The sequence below is a fragment of the Dipteris shenzhenensis genome, chromosome 10, assembly GCF_047967505.1.
Source record: "Dipteris shenzhenensis isolate YYH24624 ecotype China chromosome 10, Dip_SZ_1.0, whole genome shotgun sequence".
Classification (NCBI taxonomy): domain Eukaryota; kingdom Viridiplantae; phylum Streptophyta; class Polypodiopsida; order Gleicheniales; family Dipteridaceae; genus Dipteris; species Dipteris shenzhenensis.
This window is the reverse complement of record NC_141605.1, coordinates 14,908,258-14,921,536: the sequence shown is the minus strand read 5'-3', so window position 1 is coordinate 14,921,536 and position 13,279 is coordinate 14,908,258.

Here is a 13,279-nt window from a genome sequence, read left to right as displayed (position 1 = left end):
TCCACATCCCTTTGGTGCAATTCTTTCTAAAACATGTTTTGTTGGAAATCGTCTCCCATTTGTTTGTAAAATTCAAAGTCTTGTAAGCACCAATGTTTGGGCATATGAGAGAAACATACCTCTGCAACATCCATGACAACCTAAACATTGTTGGTGCTATCATCCTCCATGTAGGAAAGCATGGATCTCAAAGTTTCTATTTTGACATGCAACTTCAACTTTTCTAATTCATGAACTGTAGTCTCATATGCCTCCATGGCCCTAGCCATTTCCATCTTCACCTTCTATGCTACTATGCTTATGCCTTGAGTTTCATGCAACTGGCATTTTGCCTTTTCAAGCAACACTATTGCCTTGTCAAATTTGTCCCTCACTGCCATAGCTAGCTTCTCTTGTCTATCTTGCAATAGTGACTCTGCAGATTTTAAATTTTTGGACCTGCTGTCATATTTATTGAGTTTCATGCAACTGGCATTTTTCCTTTTCAAGCGACACTATTGCCTTATCGTATTTAACCCTCACCACCATAGCTAGCTTCTCTTATCTATCTTGCAATAGTGATCCTGCAGATTTTAAATTCTTGGACCTGCCATCTTTAGTGCTCGGGGTTGGCAACCTCCACCAAGAAAATAAGCACTTGCTTGGGAAGCTATAGGGTTTGCAGATTTTTTGTCGCTATCTTCCTTCATATTCCTACTCACCCACTTTCCATCTTTTGTTGGAGCTTGTTTTGATGTTGAAATAGGGAAATTATGCTCTCATCAAATTTTTCCCATGTAATCAAGCCTTGGTTTGTACAACCACCCTATCCATACTCAAAAGCAAATTCTCTTACAAATGAGAGGGACAACTCCATGTTGATTGGAGGTCCTTGATAAACCTTAAAATGGACTTCTAGTAGCTAGGGGTAAACCTGGGATCTAACATGCCGACACTTTATTTTATCTTTCCCCTACCTGAGTTGGACAAAGACAGTCAGCCAATACCTATCTGGAACATCAGTTTTCATCAATTGGTATGGGTTTAGGCCCACCAAGCTTAGGCCATACTCCAAGTGGAAGTCCTCCTTGGTCTTGCAAAGCACCTTCAGGCAAGAAGTCTCAATGTGGGTTGCTTGCCACCTTGACGACATTGCACAAAAAAATGAAATGAATCCTATTACTGAAAAAATAACAAATATAGTTCAAAAACACACACAGTTACAGACACAGTTAGAGAGACATATAATACAAATATAGATACTCTAAAAATAGACATAATAGGTAGAAATGTTCATGCTTTTAATATGAGATATGGGGCTGAACTAAATTTTCATAGACTCTCGGTCACGTTTTTTACTTATGCTTTCCTTCTTTTATTTATAGCAACCTTGTTGGAAGAGTGTTCCATTCTTCTGGTCTTTACTTCATGCTTAGCAATCCAAAAGCTAGATTTGTCTTCTCACCAATGTGGTTTTAACAATGCAAAAACTTAGAATGCAACAAAGCAATGCATGATCAAATGGAAGACGAAGAGTTGTAGGTACAGGTAGCCTTTGAGTAGACCCAAACAAAATCCATGGGCAAAAACCTATTACTAGCTCTCACTTGACATAATTTATAGGCAATGATGTCTCAGGAAGTTGAAGGCATCTTGTACCAGCTCACGATTTCCAAGGACTGAGGAAAGAGATCACACACAGAGAAAGTTGACAACAGGTTGCACTAGCTCATGATTGATAGTGAGGGAGATGAAGCTTATTTAGTAGCCATAGCTCGCACCAGCTCATGACTTGTAGGGAGGACTAATAAGGAAAGATCTTATGCACAGATCGGGTCACACCACCTCACAATTCGAAGGGAGTGGTCTTGGAAGAAAAAGGTTATGCATAGTATTCATTTGGTGTGTGTGTGTGTGTGTGAGTGAAAATTGACAGTGAGGGAGACAATGTTCATCGAGTAGCCAGTCATCTGGATCATACACAGGCCATTACATTGAGTTGGTTGTTGGTACACTAGTCACTTATAAATGATTTCAATTACACACTTTAAAAAAATTGTTCACCCCTCTAAAAATTGCTAAGGTTGTACTAGTGGGGCACTATTTAGCATATGCCTACCACCCTGGAGTACTTTGTTTAGAGATGTACATGCTCATTGTATAAAATGTGATACTTGTTAGTGAATAGGTGAATTACTTCCATAACATCATATGCCATTTCAACCAAGCCTACCATGGCAAGCATTCTAGAAATGGGGCCAATATAGTGGCAGGCATTCTAGAAATGGGGCTTGGACTATATTGGCCCATTCAAGAATGCCACTTAGTATATATAGAATAAGTGCATTCATATTAACATAGATTATGCTACAAAGTGGGCAGAGGCTAAGCACTCTAGGATAACTCATATCATAGCATAGCCAAATTCCTTTTTTAGATCATCATTTGTAGGTATAGATGCCCCATTGAATTTATCAGTGAGATCAAGGAACACACTTTATGAATGATGTTTTCCAATCTTTGACAAAGGAATTCATGGTGATGCAGTGGGTTGCCATGACTTATTACCCTTAGTGCAATGGCCAAGCCAAGTATACTAATAAATACTCTTAAGGCTATTCTCACCAAAATAGTCAGTACACATTGCCAAGATTAGGACACCAAGCTCCATGTTGTTTTATGGGTTCTTCAAAATGATACAAGATAACCACAAACTTGACTCTTTTTGGCCATTCGATTCTACGTAGTGGTTCCTTTCAAATTTTAGGTTTTGAGTCTTCGAGTAACAACCGAGCATCACATTGGGAAGCATCGAGGCAATCAAGGGACGATTGCATTGCCCGCCTAGATGAGCTACGTATTTGAGCAGCATGGTCACAACAAGTAATATTGAGGAGATGAAAGGTGTGGCATATGACAGGCGCATCATCTCAAAGAACTTGAAGAAAGGCATGCTCATTCTATTGTATAATACCAATCTAGGACCTCTCAAGCCTAATCTAAATCGTGATGTGGTACTTTGACCCTTGATGATGTGGCCATGAAAGTCCTATTGAGCTAAAAACATGGATAAATGACCATCTTTTATGGTGCCATATGACAATCCATCACATTGATGACGATGTAGATTGATAGTCAAGCTTTGACTTCTTAGAGTATGTGAGGTTTTTGATAGGATCGATGCTACTATTGATGTTGAATCCAAAGTCAAAGATTTGTAAAGGGATGGAGCTGAGGACAAGATGTCTTTGTTGCACGATCATGCATCTTTATGTTTGATCCACAAGCTCCCTACTCTAGGATAGCTCTATAGAAGCATAAAATGCTGACAATAGGGTGGATCCATGCCACTTGAAACCTAGGATTGCTCCATGTTCCAAGCACAAGTGGGGAGGGGCTCTATGAGACTTTTGAATCTTATGTCACTCCAAATTTAGGACTCAAGCTTGAAGAACATCTATAAGGGTGCTCCACGAGAAATCAGAAGGTGATGCAAGTGACATTAGGACCATGGCCAGTTGAGGGTTTTTCTAGGTGTTAATCATTGTAGAGATGTGGATGAAGGTAGAGCTACTAAGGCTCCATCAATGAAGACTTGATAATCACATGGCATGCAAAGTGTTGCTCACCAAAGTTGGTCACTGAAATTGAATGTCAAGCTAGTCATCAATTTTAGCCATTAATTTTCTGACATTGAATTCGACTATCAAAATTTGTCATCAATTTGGTAGTCAATTTGATCATGAATTTAGTTGTCTAGAATGCTATTGAAGCTAGTCCATCAATTGAGTGGTTGATATGCCATCAAATCTAGTAATCAATCTGGCTATCATAATTGTCACTCAAGTCTAGGACATCAATTGAACATATAATGATGAAATCAACCCTAGGAAAAACTAATGCCAAAACCCAACTCTTGATGGTGACTTGCATCTTCAATCAAATCATCCTTACCATAGAACAAAACCTTGGAAAAGAGATGACTGAAGGTCTCCAAGCTACCTATACATAGGAGATAATCTAGATTTACATGAAGGAACTTTGCTTCCAAACGTGACCTTTTAGAAATACCATTCATGTGCATATGAAGTTGCTACATTGGATCCGCATTTAAGACTAGTACAAGAACCAATTGATCCACTTTCAGCAGAGCCAAAGCCAAATCTAGTTATCAAGTTAGAGGCATGAATTCGCGCAAGTTTACAATCCAATGCTAGATGTAACATGCATCCAAAAATAGACCAAATAAACTTTGAGAGACACATCATCTTGCCTCCTTTGCTTGATCCCATAGAATCCTAGCTCTCTTAATTGATAGTAACAGAGTGCAAAATCATAAGACCTATCCCAAAGATCACATTGGTATTGTGCCTCCTTTGCTTGATCCCATAGAATCCTAGCTCTCTTAATTGATAGTAACAGAGTGCAAAATCATAAGACCTGTCCCAAAGATCACATGGCAAAGGAACCAAAGTGGAAAATACAAAAATGCCAAGGAGAATGAGGGAGTTCAAGAGTAGCACCATAGAGTCCTTGAAGGCCATTAGCTTATGACATACCCCGTCAAGGAAAGGTGGAGTTCAACAAACTATCTCTCAATGTGTCCAAAAGAGGGCAATTGACTAGAAAAGAGCAAATAAACCATGTAAAAAGAAATTATAATAGATTGTATTTTACTAACTCTAGAGGAATATCGATAATTATTAAATGTTTTTTAAAGGTTACTCCTGTGCTTAACTCATAGAGCTTCCCTTGCCAAAAATCAAGCACCAAAAGTTTGAGCAACTCCTCCTAATGTCTTTGAGTGTAAGATGCTACTCTTCATGATGTGTAACAATAATAACACCTCACACACAAAAGGAATGAAAGGAAGGGCCACAATCTCTAAAGGACTAGCTACATCCTATAGAATCATTCTTGAATCTTCCATATGAGTTCAAGAAGGATAGGCCTAGTCCTTCTTCTACACTACACATACTCCTACTACCCCATCTCTCCAATCGGTGCCCTCTCCACTTGCCCCCCCTTGTGCTGTTTCAAATTTTATCCTCCTTTTTGTAGCACTATGGATCTAATGTTTGAGACAACAAAGTCTTTCCCAAAGAGAAAAATCACCTTTACAAGTTTCCAAAACTACCATTGATGGAGGTTTGGGATGCAATAGTGCCAATGACATGAAGGAGAGCTATTACATAGTGGATCATAGCTTATATTTTGATGATCAATATGCTCCCTTGACATGGGGTTGTATCAAGATGTGTATCATCTTCCCCAAGGTCTTAAATTCTATGCTTCCTAGCAATGAGTGTTGCAATTAATTCTTTAGCTAGGAAGGGTATTTGATAAGTAAGATAGTAGAGGTGAAGCTACATCCATTTTTTAAATTTCTTCTAAATTTATAGGGTTAAAGAAAAGCCTTGGCAATATTCCTTGATCCTAGATTGCCTTGGCTATAGCTACAACATGCCGCCAAAGATCAAGCCCATTGCAATCTTGGACCTCAATTGTGCATGATGTGCTATTGACTCACCTCTAAATAGCTCTCATGGCCTATTCTTCCAACCCAAGTATTTGCTTTCCCCCTTCCAACTGGTCCCTTGCCAACTATGTCAATTCTCCAAGTAGCATGACTTTGAAACTGCTTCTACTTCTCATCCTCAAATAATTCCCCAATCTACTTTTATTTTTGGCTCTTAGCCTCCTCTTCTTGACCCATTCATGATGGAAACACTGATCTACAAAGGACCAAGTACCAGCCAGCCAACCCCAAGATGTCACCTAAGCCCTTTGCCATTCCATACTCCTTCCCACAGTAGAGTCCTTGCATGAGGGAGACCAAGAAGACAAAGGTGAGAAGGAAGTTAAATCCATGTGCTAGTGTAAAGATCCCACTGCCACCTTCGGATAGTAAGATAAAAACAAAAGGCATGCTACCTTGGAGCAACATGGAGAGAAGGCACCCAATTCTGGAGCACAACTTGAAAGAGCAAGCTGTGTCTAAGTAGCTAGCTCAAGATGATGGAGTTGTTTCAAAAAATCCTTTGGTCAAAGATAAGGACAAGGCCATCTTTGAGGCCCTTGGTAGATAGCATGCAAGCAAAGAGTCCTCATGGCCTGAGTCTCAACCCCCAGCAATCCCCAAAATTTGATCTATTCTTGCCACCTAGTGGTCTAGAATGGGTGGGAGTCCTAGATCACTAAGTCTAAATCACTATATCAAATCTTTTTTTGACAGAATTTTAGCTATCCTTACCCCCCAACAAACTATCTTTCAAGCTCAAGATATTACAGCAAAACTTTATCTTGCTAATCTCCACACACAATGATCTTATCTTTGTTGCTCTAGACTATGCTTTTGGCCCTTGATGCCATAGGGTTAACAACTCGCCTAGACCAATTTAATTACCCATTCTTGGGTTCTTCTTGATTTTGCAGTTGCTGTTACCCAATCGTTTTGGTAAAGTTGTTGTCAATGGTAGATTGGTTGTGCTTGCTATCAATCTTTTCCTTGTAATTCTCAAACTCCATAGTGTGTTTACTCTGTATCTAAGAAGATGGTATCAATGTTTTCCTTGTAATCCTCAAACTCCATAGTGTTGTTGATGGTGGATTGGTCGTGCTTGCTATCAATATTTTCCTTGTAATTCTCAAACTCCATAGTGTGTTTGCTCTGTATCTAAGAAGCTAGAGTCAATATTTGAATAGACAAACATATCATCCATCAATTGGTATGGCTTGTTGAAAGAGATGACTGGTAGTTTGAGCATATATTTGTTCATTCAGATTGAAGCTATGCATGGGAAGATGTTGATCAATGGTGAGGGACACTTCTAGGATTATTGCTAGGGCTACAATATATTTGGCACTATCCTTGAGTGTTTTGTCATGCCTACCTCGCATTCATGATGCATGTTTGTCTCAAATTTTATGCGTATATCTTCGAATGCCCATTTCACCTTGGAGTATTTAATTATTAGAAGCCAATAAGGAGGAGCATTTCCCTTGTCTGGGATCATGTTTACTGGCATCCCTGTGTGCAATCACCATGGCCCACCTTACCATCGTAGAGGAAGATGGTGCTTTTAGATATTCAAGGAGGTATTTCTATGAGTAGAATTGGTCTCCTCCATGGAGGTTGTAGATCCAATAATGTCTTGAGTGACTTTCCCTCGGCAAAAGTGCATGGAAATCCCTAAGAGGTCCCATCCTCCTCTTGACTACTTGTCTGAATATTTTCTCCAAAAGTCTCCTATGAGATTAGTAGGCATTGGAATTTTAACTGTGTACTATGTATACTAATCCAACTCTCATGTGGGTGTTCATTTTGGATTATCCTTATTGTGAAGCTCATGGCTGGAATCATTGATTGCACCTTCCATTGGAAATTCAATGGGTGTCTCAAAAAATTAGTGACATTGTTAACTTATGTTTTTTGTCTAGATGCACTATTTGATGTTAAATTACACGGCACAGCGGAGCAAAAACTGAATAAAGAATAGAGAGTACACAGCAAACTAGAGATGGAGATGATCCATTTTGTTGCTGTGAGAATTTGTGGAATGAGTAATTTAAGTTGTGATTGAAAGAGACTTTTCACTCGTGTGCAATAAAAATCATGAATTTTACATGAAACATGTTTCCCTTCATTAGTAAACAACAATTTGGCTCAAGGATTGCGGGTGGTTAGATCGCCTCTTAAGTGCTAGCCTTCACGTGACCGAGTCTATTGTATTTGTCTTGCAAGATTGGTGATAAAGGACTTCAGTGGAAAAAATATACTATTAAGGATGGCTACCTAATCTACAAGGGAAGAGTATGTGTCCCGGATAATAATGACATAGATGAACAAAATTTTCCTTCAATACTGATGTAGTACAGATGATGGCCCCATCCACCCGTATGCTCCCACAGTGGAGCATAGATGGCGATCTAGACAGATACTAGGTGAAGAGCTACTAGCTAGAAGATCTCTACTGGAAGATCTAATCTAATCTGATTTGATACAATGGACTGGGAAGGTCGCCTCTTTAGCTATGAGGGCGGTGGTTGAATCAATGTAGTCGGTGGAGCCGACCAGTCAACCTAGTTGGTGGAACTGACTAGTCGTCCATGGAATATTCAAGGAATATTTCCTATACCTTTGCCTTGGGGGTTTTCACCCTGGAACCCCCACCAAGGGGGCCACTGGCCCCTTGGGACCCCCTAGACCTAGCAAGAGCAAGGGGCCCCCACACAATCAAGACACTGTGCCTCATTGTGCTACCAACTTACCTACCCTACCTAGCCCATAGGCTAGACTCACATAGATCACCTTTCTACCATCAACGGTCTCATTGATAGACCTCATCTGACATGTACTTGTCAAGATCCATCCAGTGTCTTGGGCTTACACATGGCTTCTCCTCATATGGGGGCCTTACAACTTGAGCATCTTGGACCACTTGTGGTTACCAGGAGGGCGGGGCATTGAGCATATCTAACATTGATACACTAGTGAAGTCTATGTGAGACAACATGGATGCCTCCTATATTTGTTCCCTTGAGTCAATCTGCAATGGCTATTCTAGTAGCAATTCTAAAGTGAGTTGCAACATTTTTTTACAGAGCTCCTCATTGTCAACTTCATTAGTTTGTATCTGCTTTGATTGACTACCTTCCATGTCATTCTCATTGAGGGTGGGTGGGGCCTCTATTTCCCATATAGGAGATAATAATAAGGCTTCAAAGTCCTCTATTTCTTGTGGGTGAGATTGGTGTTGAGGCTTCCTCTTAATACAACTCAAATTTAATGATGGTAACCAATAGATGAGGAATGTAGCTCTTACCATTGTGGGTGACTACTGATTCTAGTTGGCTTAGCAACAACGTGGATATGTGAGTAGCCCAATATTGTACCTTTTGCTTACTGAGGAGTATCAAGGTTTTTACATGTATGAATTGTTTTTGTACTCCCTTGTTGTTTAATACTTCTGTTATGAACCTAGCTACCTTTTTGCGTATATAATCTAAAAGCATATCATATCGCATTTCGAGGCATTTTTGACTTTGTGCCAAATGGAAAACAATTTGAGATATTAGAGTTTTTACATTTAGTTATTTTAAAGAATAAGAGTTGAAACGCTAAGGCTTCATGCATTTTTTAAGTACTAAGGTAGATATGAATAGGATTCCCATCGTGAGTGAGTGTACCATATTTATCCTACTATGATTCTCTTCTTTGATGTGACATGATGAATTTAGTGACATAGTCAATCATTTTTTGTGTAGGTGTAATGCCCTAAGTAGAAGACACTACAGGATACACTGAACACATACTCACACACATGCAAAAATACACAAAGACACAAGAATGTGGAAAGAGACACATCTCTATGATATCCAAATACGTGAATAGATGCATAGAATAATTAAAAGCATTGGTCTAAAGGATATGCAATGTGTGGTTACAACCACTAACCAAAAGCTTGCGGGTACTTGCATCTCTAGGAATCTACGTTAACTCTGTAATATTCACGCACTATTAAGGGTGGTGTATGCATGTTTGGCTAGACTAAAAAGTAGTGTCCATGGACAATGCTTTTTGAGTGCCTATAAAAGCACGTTGCAAGTGTAGATTTGCAAGTGGTAAGTGATAAAAAACTAACTTCCCATGTCCCACGTCTTAGCTCATAATGACCTTGTAATGGCCTCTTCTCCCTCAACCATGATCTTTGTCTACTCTGCTCTCCCTTGATTGTGTCTCTTTGCTTTGTCTTATGCCTTTTGGCCTGCAAGCTAACTCTTGTCTCTCCTGGCCTGGCTGTCTCTTCCACTACTGCAAGCTCTCTCTCTCTCTCTCTCTCTCTCTCTCTCTCTCTATCTATCTATCTATCTATCTATCTATCTCTGCATTGTCTTTTCTTACAAGCTCTGCATTTCTTGTACTTCTTTCTTTGTCAACAAAATGGTAGGTGCTTGTGCTACAAGAAATACATTGGCTTTTCTATTCTTGATTGATCTTTCAAAATGAAACTAATGATCTAGGTAGTGATCTTTTATGTTTCTTTTTTGCAAGTGCATCTAGCGTATTTGCCTTCTGCAGGAAATGCATATTTTCTCATTTTCGAGCATACATTTTGTACAATTGTCAAAAAATCATGAATGGGCATGTTATACCATACATGTACATATGGTATGGTTAGAAAATTTGTAGAGATCTTAAAATTAGTATGGATTATATTCTTGAAAAGTCTTATAATTTTAACACATCATTTGTATGGTGGGACATGCACATTTTTCCATTTTTAGCCATAGAAGATGCATTACAATTAAGCTTATAGCATGCCGCTATGTATGTGATGGTCACAAAACTTTACAAGGACCTTTGAATGAGTAAGGCTCTTAGATTGAAAAATATTCATAATGATCATACATCATTTGTATGGTTGTGCATGCACATTTCTTAATTTTCAACCATCGGATGATGCATTAGAAATTTGAATAAAAATACATCAAATTTATGGTGGGACACCCACATTTTCTCAATTTTGACCACTCATTCTATGCAATTGTCAAAAAATCGTGAATCGGCATGCTTATACCATACATGTATCTATGGTATTGTCAAGAAACTTGCGAAGACATTTGAAATAAATATGCAACTTATACTTGCAAAGATTCATAAGGTCCATACATCATTATTATAGTAGAACAAGCACATATAGTCAGTTTTAAACATTCATGGTATGTTATTGCAAAAAATTATGCATTGTACGCATATACCATAGGAGTATTTTTTTGATGGTCACAAAACTTTATAGAGACCTTTCAGTAAGTGCCTTATACTTGCAAGGTTTCATAAGGATCATACATTATTTGTGTGATGTTTTATGCACATTTTCTCATTTTTGACCATGGATGATGCCTTACTATGAAAAAATTATGCATCGTTATGCTTATACTATTTCTAGAAACTTTAAAAAGACCTTTCAATGAGTATTAACTATTTAAACATTATTTTTATAGTGCAACTTGCGCATATAAGTGTATAATTGCCAAAGCATTATTACGCTTAATATACCATAGGTGTATGTTGCCAATGGTCACTAGTAGACTTTTCAAAGACCTTTCAATGATTAATTCCCTTATACTGACAAATATTCATGATGATCACACATAATTTCTTTGGTGGGACTTGCACATCTTCTCATTTTCAACCATGCCTAGTGTGCGCAAGTGCCCACAAATTATTTATCCATATGCATATATCATAGGTGTATATTTTTTTTATCATGAAACTTTTCAAAGGCCTTTGAACATGAGTAAGTCCATTATACTCACAAATATTCATAATGGTCGAACATCATTTACATGGTAGGACATGTACATTTTCTCATCTTTGAGCACACCTTGTATATAATTGTCAAGAAATTGTGAATCATCATCCTTATACCATACATGTATGTATGTTATTATATACAATTGTTAAGAAATTGTGAATCGACATGCATATACCATACACATATGTATGGTATGGTCATGAAATTTGCAAAGACATTTAAAGGAGTAATTACCTTATAATCTCAAAGTTTCATAAGCTGATCACATCATATTTATAGTGGGACATGCACATGTTCTCATTTCAAAAATGGAATTACTTTTTAAGAACTGTCATCAGTATGCTTATACCATACCTCTATGTATCCACTAGTCACAAAACTTTGCAAAGACCTTTTAATGAAAATGTCTCTTATACTCACAAATATTTGTAAAGATAATATGTCATTTTTATGATGGGAAATTCACATTTTCTCATTTGCAAGGATGCATTTTGTGCAATTATAAAAAAATCATGAATTGGCATGCTTGTGCCATTTTATATATGTATCGTTATGAAACTTTGCAAAGACCTTTCATTGAATCTACAATTTTTAGTTTCAAAGTTTCATAAGTACCAAAAATAATTTATATATGTATGTAACATCATTTATATATGTATGCAACATCTTTCATATATGTATGGTTATGAAACTTTCCAAATACCTTTCAATGAGTATACCATTTTTAGTTTCAAAGTTTCATAAGTTCCAAACATCATTTATATGGTAGAACATGCATGCTTTCTCATTTTTAGACATGCACGATGTGGAATTGTAAAAAAATGTTCATCAATATAGTTATTGTCGATGGTCATGAAACTTTGTAGAAACCATTCTATAAGTAATGCCTTTGTACTTGAAGAGTTTCATAAGTATCTCACATCATTTGTATGGTACCTAATGGTCTTGGAACTTTTGAAATACCTTTCAATGATTTAGGAACTTATATTTAAAGTACTCATAATGATTTGTATGGTGGAACATGTACATTTCCTCATTTTTAACTAGGGATGATGCATTACTATCAAATAGTTGTGCATTAGTATGCTTATACCATATCTAGACATATCAAATAGCCTTGAAAATTTGCAAAGATATTTAAATGAGCATTTAGTAAGCTCTCAATGTATTCAATGATTCATAATGATCTAACATCACTTTTTTTGTGGGACATGCACATTTTTTCCATTTTGATCATGCATTATGTGCAATTGTCAAGAAATCATGAATCGGCATGCTTATACCATTATGGAATCATCCATGAAAATTTGCAAAGACCTTTCAATGAGTATGAAATTTATACTTGCAAGGTTTCATAAGGTCTTAAAATAATTTTTATGGTGGGACATGCACATTTTCTCATTTTCAAACATGCCTAGTGTGTAATTGCCAAAAGTTGTGCATCCATACACTTATAAATAGGTGTATGTTGTTTGATGGTCACAAAGCTTTATTTTGAAAAATTAATAATTACTACCCTTATACTTGAAAATTTCCACAAGGATTGCAACATAATTTGTGTGGTGACCTGATTCTTTACCATGGATGATGCATTACAGTAAACAATGGTGCATTGGTCATGAAACTTTGCAAATAACATTTCAATGATTAATTCTCCTTATACTTTTAAAAATTAATAATGATCAAACATTATTTGTATGGTGGTACATTCACATTTTCTTTTTCTAAACCATGGATGATGGATGGATTACTCTCAAAAATTTGTGCGTTTGTATGCTTATACAATACCTATATATATTTGATGGCCATGAAAATTTACAAATACCTTTCAATGAGTAATTTATTTATACCCTCAAATATTGATAATTATTTGACATAAATTGTGCTGGGACATGCACATTCTTTTATTTTCAACCACGTATTTGTGGGGGTTAAAGGTCACTGTGCCTTTACCCTGGTTATGTACGGTACTCAAACACATA